The sequence below is a fragment of the Vespula pensylvanica genome, chromosome 2 (genome assembly GCF_014466175.1).
Source record: "Vespula pensylvanica isolate Volc-1 chromosome 2, ASM1446617v1, whole genome shotgun sequence".
Classification (NCBI taxonomy): Eukaryota; Metazoa; Arthropoda; class Insecta; order Hymenoptera; family Vespidae; genus Vespula; species Vespula pensylvanica.
Window position 1 is genome coordinate 1,110,903 of NC_057686.1, and position 7,500 is coordinate 1,118,402.

The 7,500-nt window shown below is 30.5% G+C and overlaps 1 long non-coding RNA gene across 1 annotated transcript in view; it reads right to left on the minus strand.

Annotated features, from left to right (window-relative positions):
• Nucleotides 1-2,046: 2,046 nt before the first annotated feature.
• The window catches only part of LOC122626990, an 11,999-nt gene continuing 6,545 nt past the window's right edge, over nt 2,047-7,500 (minus strand). The window contains exon 2 of the long non-coding RNA XR_006326766.1: nt 2,047-2,522. This is a non-coding gene — a long non-coding RNA (uncharacterized LOC122626990). The remainder of the gene's footprint in view (nt 2,523-7,500) is intronic.

Below are 7,500 nucleotides of genomic sequence, written 5' to 3' on the forward strand. Positions count from 1 at the left end.
TTTTTTTTTTTTTCTTTCTTTCTTCCTTTTCGCACAGAGAGAAGAATTTGTATAGTCAGTTTTATTCAAAATACTCCGTACCATGACACGTATTATACTTTCGGATATAAAAATAGATTATGCGAATCTTCAGATATAGATAATAAGTAACTCTGTACGAAATCGTTAAATTGTAATACTTATATAAGAAATATATAAGGGATGTGTACTTTGAAAATTTGTACGAGGCCATTCTGAGAATCTGAAATAAATCAGTGCTCGAGTCGTATAGAAATGAATATTAAAAAGAAAATTAAAAAAAAAAAAAAAAATAAAAAAATACAAAATAACGAAAAAAAAAAAAAATAAAAAAAAAAGTAAATAAATAGATAAATGAGCGAATAAAAAAAAAAAAAATCGATAAAAGAAAACAAAAAACGAATAAAAAAGAATGACAAATCACACGAATGAGAATCACATAGAATTATTGTACCCTACCTGAATATTAATTGCAATCGATGAGATGCTTTCTGGTTGTAGTTTCGAAAGGTGATTGATTGGGTGTTCTCTTTTTTTTTTTTTCTTCATTTATTTTCTTTCTTTTTCTTTTTTTTTTTTTGTGTTTTGCACGAGGAATTGGATCGATGATACGAAGGCTTAGAATAAAATAACTGAGAGGATAATTCGCGTATGAGATTGGACAGAATGTGTATTTATTTATCTTTTAAAGTACGTAGGGTAAAGTAGATCAATGCAATGTTTACGATTAGTATCGAATAGTAATTGTCATACGAGTTGCTAGGAACGAGTATGTATACCCACAACACCGAGGAGCTCTGCTGCTCTTTTTTTTTCCTTTTTTTTTTTGCACGACACTGATATACATTAAACGTTACGAGATAGCAATAACGATTATCACCAGCAAGTTCATCGTTATATCATTGACGTTATATTCATAATTATCTTACCACAATTTTTTTTTTTTTTTATTACATGACTTATATATATATATCTTTGGCATCGCGGATACCAGATTCAACAATTAATACGCAGGCTTACACACGCACACAAATACACACACGCATACACATACACATACTACAATGCGCATACATACTTACATAGATACATACATACATACATACATACATACATATAGACGTACGTACATACATACATCATACATACATACATACATACATACATACATACATACATACATATAGTACATTCCATCGCAGTCCAGATAAAAAAATTAACACGAAAGGTGGCGTTTTCATTTTTTCATTTCTCTCTCTCTCTCTCTCTCTCTCTCTCTCTCTCTCTCTCTATCTATCTATCTATCTTTCTATTCCTTCTCAAATTCTTTACATTTAATCATCTACGAGGGAAAAACGATTCGAAAGAATCCACCAATAAATATTGGATAATTTACGAAGCGCTAAAAGTTTAGGCCGAACAATTATACATAATACATAATATAATATTATATAATACATAATTCTTGATTCTCGGATATAACAATTAAAGATTAACAAATTAAATCGTCCACTTTAATAAATATTATCACTTAGACGTCGAAATATACTGATTTCTTTAATCGTTCGGGACGGCTAAACGGGCTAAACTTTTTAAATATAATTCTATAGAATTCATTCCGTTGGAAGGACTTAATATTAATGGACAAAACGAAAACAAAGAAAAGGATAGAAACAATATAACGATATTATAACAACGACGATATTATATAAATAAAAAACAAAAATTACACACACACTCATACTCACCCTTCCCACAAACACACACACACACACACATATGTGTATATACATATATAATAATAAATATATATATATATATATATATATAGACATATGTATATAGGACACGAGTGTCTCTCATAAAAAGAAATGAAAATATTCATTTAATTTTTCAAGAGCGCTTCCTTATCATTTTTCTTCTCCCCCTCCCACCCACCCTCCTCTTTTCCTTGCATTTATTTTTCTTTCCTTTTCTCTTCTTCTTTTTTTCTCTTCTTCTTTTTCTTCTTCCTTTTTTTTTTTTCTCTTTTTCTTTTCGTTTAATCATTTTCGCGCGACCTGGTACTTCGGCTATTTTCGAAGGAGTCGTGAACTTGGCTATCACAATCTGGCAAAACGAGCCTTACAAAAAATACAATACGGCGCCCGCGACGCTATCGAAAGGCCGAGCCACTGATCTCTCGCGATTTTTCATATTTTATTTTTTCAAAGTCTTATATATCATTTTATTTTACGAATAATTACAATATACGAATTCCCGATACGCGTAAGTACATATATTGGTATATGTACTTATTTAAACGCGAGAAAGAAGATGCTTTTATTACTTTTTCCCTTATTAACTTTTCTTTCTTTTTTTCTATTTCTTTCTTCTTCTTGTCTTTTCTTTTTTTACTTTCCCTCGTTTCGATAATCATTCCCGTGGCTCTTACGAATCGTTTTATTTTATGTATTTCGTTCTTTCCTCTCTCTCTTTCTCTCTCTCTCTCTCTCTCTCTCTCTCTCAGTTGTTTTTCTTTTTTTTTTTTTCTATTTTATTTTTCTTTATTTCTTATTTCGGCTTAGTAAGGCGTAGAAAACACATTTATTTATTATTTTATTTGTTATTTTTCTTTTCCTTTGAAAATGACGACCTTTTGCAACGATTACGAAAAACTATATAAATAGAAAGCTCTTTTTTCTTCTTAATTCTGTTTTTTTTTTTTTTTCATTTTTTTTTCTCTTTTTCCTCCCTCCCGCCCATCCCCCCCTCCTCTTTTCCTCCTCTTTCTCTTCTTAATTATTTTCCTTTAAGTTACGAGCAATTTATAGAGTTCATCGTACATGGTTCACAACGTAAAAATTGAATTCTATTGTGTTAGATTTATAATTGAAATTCGATGTTGCGCTCCTTGCGTTCTTTTTTTCTTCTTTTCTCCCCATTTTCTTTTATTATTATTATTATTATTTTTTTTTTTCTTAGCTTTTTTTTTTTCTTCTCACTAACACACTCACGCACCGAGAAGACTCTCATCAGAACGCACTCGTTCTCACACGTTCTTCCTCTCTTTTACATTCTCTCACTCCCTTTCTCTCTCTCTCTCTCTCTCAACAATAACAATTGAATATGAATTAGAAAAATAACATTATATCGTAGACAACAATTGGATTACAATATATATATATATAATAATAATAATAATAATAATAATATGTATATATATACACATATAAGTATATATATATATATAATAATGTACCAGCATATTATTATTATTAGTGCTTTTATACAGAATACTTTTTTCAAACCCTCGCTCTTTAAAGCGCGCGCATAATGTAATGTAATGTAATGTTGTATGCATGTACGTAATTAATACGTACCCCCACTGACGTCGGGCGTCCTCTCTATCTTTCTTTCTCTCTCTCTCTCTCTCTCTCTCTCTTTCTCTCTATCTCTCCCTCTCTCTTTCTCTCTATCTATTTCTCTCTTTCTATCTCTATCTCTCTTTAAGTTTCTCTCCTATTATTTGGCAATCTCACGTAAAATGCTACTACAATTTATTTAATTCGTCGTTTCGAAGTCGTCGTTCATATTAGTCGTCGTTGGTCGATTTTTAAAGTTTCGACCGATGGGATCGGATTTATGATGAGGTGGTACGAAATCGTAGTTTTTGTACCCGATACGGTCACACTTATACAAATACATTTATTATATCGAACGCGTTTCTCGAGAATATCCGTGCGATTTCCCCTCCTCTCTTTTTCTCTAACCCCTACCTCACCCCTACCCTTCTCCTCGTTGTCGTTGATAATTCATTGTTCGGATTCATTCATTCGTTTCTTTGAATGGTTTTCAATGCCATCGAAATCATTGACTCGTACTACTACTATTACTACTACTACTACTACTACTACTATTACTACTACTACACTACTACTATTCTACTATTACCACTGTTACGACTACTACTACTTCTTCCTGCTTGGTTCTTCGTAATCTTTTTTCTTCTCGCTCGTTTAGTTCACTTCATTATTTTGTTTTTCTTGTATCGTCATTATTATCATCATTATGATCATTATCATCATCGACGATAACAAGGTTCGGGTAAAGCTATATATATATATATATATATATATACATACACAATAATATATGTATATATATATACATACGTGTATATGTGTGTGTGTGTATATATAATATGAACTTTCGCACGGACTTTCTCGTTACGGAATTTCTCTCCCGATTAATTCGAGAGATTAAATAATTAATCTAACCTTAGAGAGTAGATCGCAACGTGATGCGATCTCAATGGCGGCGGCGCCCAACGTCAGTGGAAAATTCGTGGACAGATTTAAGACGGCGTACGACATCGTTACTCTCCTCCTCCTCCTCTTCATCCTCATCCTTATCCTCATCCTCATCTTCATCCTCATCTTTATCCTCCTCATCCCTATCCTTCTTCTTCTCTTTCTCTTACATCTTTTTCTACAACGTTTGTTTCGCGTTCGTTTATTTTCTTTCCCCACCCCTTTCCACCCTCTTTCTTACCATCCCTCCCCACCACTATTTCATCTCACGAAAACGTAATTCAATACCTTTCTTTCTTTCTTTCTTTCGATCGATCGATCGTCCGCTTATCGGTCTTTACATTTACAAGCTAACACGTATTGGCTATAGTAAAACCTAATTATGGCTTGTACGACAGACATACATATATATATATATATATATATGTATAATATATATATATATAAGAATTTTTATTTATTCATTTATTTATTCATTTATTTATTTATTTATTTTTTTATATATATATATATGTATATATATATAATAATAATAATAATATATATATATATATAATATTCATATATTACAGTTAGATTGCTCATTGTCAATTCATCGGTTTTTATCACATTTAGTACAAGTTGAAAAATATCTCTAACACACACACCCACACTCACACATACACGCATTATCCCACCCATTTCCAACCCTAACCCATCCCACATCTCCCCACCCCCATCTTGCTTGGGCCATCTTGTTTGCGGCATTATACGGACCCACAACTAATAAGTGTGCCCGCAAATCGATTTTACTCTTCCCCCCCCCCCCTCTGTTAATTGTTAATTATATTATTAATTAATTATTCAATTATACGATTAATTAATTCAATTCGATTCGATTCGATCCGATTCGATTCGATTAGATTTGACTCGACTCGATTCGATTTGTATTCGATTCAATTCAATTAATTAATTCATCACATTCATTCATTCGTTAATGGCTAATTCATTATGTAATAGTTAATATCTAACGATAGGTACGACAAACAATTAATGATAGTACGGCCACGAAAGGTTTTTCCTCTTATCGGAAATGAATGATTGCAATATTTGACTTTCGTTGAATTTTAATCGGACAATTTTTCTCTAAGAGTTTCTACTCTTTAAGTTTCCTTTACGTCTGCCTTTCTCTCTCTCTCTCTCTCTCTCTTTCTCTTTCTTTCTTTCTTTCTTTCTTTCTCTTTTTCTTTCTATCTATCTCTATTTCTCTTTTGTTCATTTTTTCAACGTTACTATTAAAGAAAGATCGAGAGGAATCGATCATCGTTTACGATAAATTTTTTTTATTTTATTTGCACGCGCGACTGTTCGTCTATGTGTGTGTGTCATGGGTATATATACCTAGATCCTTTTATCTAATCTATCAATATATTTCATTTTTTGTCAACTTATCGTTTTTGTTTATTTCAAAGATTATTATTATAAATACTATACACCTTGAGAGAATGTTACATATTTTTTGTTTGGTTGATCAAGGATTTGATTTGATATTTTTTTTTCTTTCTCTCTCTCTCTCTCTCTCTCTCTTTCTTTCTTTTCTTCTTTTTTTTTTCTCCATTTATCGATCCTTATATATCTTCATATATTTACTTTTATATGGCGTTTTAGAAAGACCCATGGCAACTTTATCGTCGAGTTTTACTACTGTTGTTTCTTCGTGTGACATCTCTTTCTCTCTCAGTGTATATATGTATACTATCAAATACTTATATGCACACACATGTATATATATATATATATATATATATAATTTTTTTAGGCGTATAATTGGCAAAAATTGAAGTATTATCTTTGAAATATGCAGAAGAGATTGCGAAAGGACGAAACGATTTTATCGAAACGATGATCTATTTCTCTCTCTCTCTCTCTCTCTCTGTCTTTCTCTTTTTTTTTCTTTCTTTCTTTCTTTCTTTCTTTCTTTCTTTCTTTCTTTCTTAATTGATTCTAATTTTTGCCTACAGTTCAAATCGTTGGTCGTACGAAAGACAACGTATAGATATCGCGTTTCATTTTTGCGAATACGAGGTCTATAAATTCGAGGTACACATTATGTTTTTCCGCTAGACGATATCTAAGAGAATGAAATTTTCGCGGCATACGTGGAGGCCAAAAGCGTGGAATTATATAGCCGAGAGAAATATAGTTTTATAGTGAATCTTCAAATCGGTTTTTACCGTAGAATATTATTATTAGAAAATGAAAGAATGAAAAGACAGAAAATGAAAGTATAAAAAACAAAACAAAACAAAACAAAAAAAAAAAAAAAGAAAAACAACGATACAGGACGAGTGAAAAATTTCTAAGCGAGTCGAAAGTATTTAGGTGATATCAAAAATCGATTACTCTTTTTCGAGATTTTAGTGGTTGTAATTTTTTAATCTGGAAATTGACGAGCTGACTGAGCTTCCTGTTTTACGATGTGATCTAAAAGAATAAAAAAATAAAAAATAAAAAAAAAAAAAAAAACAATAAAAAAAAAAAGAAGGAAGGAAAAGAAAAAAAAGAATAAAAAATAAAGAAGAAAGAGAGAAAAGAAAATTAGTCTAAATAAATAATGATCCTCGAAAGACAGTAACCAGTTTTTAAAATCATTCTCAAACGTTAAAACATCAAATTGTTTTGACTCGCCCTGTGTACTAAATCCTTTGAATATTTTTCAACGTTCTCTTTCTTTTGAAAGTTTTCTTTTTTTCTTTTTTTTTTTTTTTTTCTCGGAATTCTCGATTTGAACAAATTGAATTTTATCCTTATTAACTCCGGGCTTTTCCACGATGCTGTTAAATAGACGAGGAGGCTAAAACGTTAAACATTTTTTCTGCGTTTTCTTCTCGCTTTCTCTCTCTCTCTCTCTCTCTCTCCTTTTCTTTCTTTCTTTCTTTCTTCCATTTTTCTGCTTCTTTTTCCGTTCTTTTCTTTTTTAATTATTATTATTATAATTATAATTATAATTATAATTATTGTTATTATTATTATTATTATTATTATTATTATTATTATTATTATTATTATTATTATTATTAGTATAATTATTATAATTATTATTTGTTCGTTCGTTCGTTCGTTCGTTCGTTCGCTCGTTCGTTCGTTCGTTCGTTTCTTTTGTTCGTTTTTATTTATTTATTTATTTATTTATTTATTTATTTATTTTTTT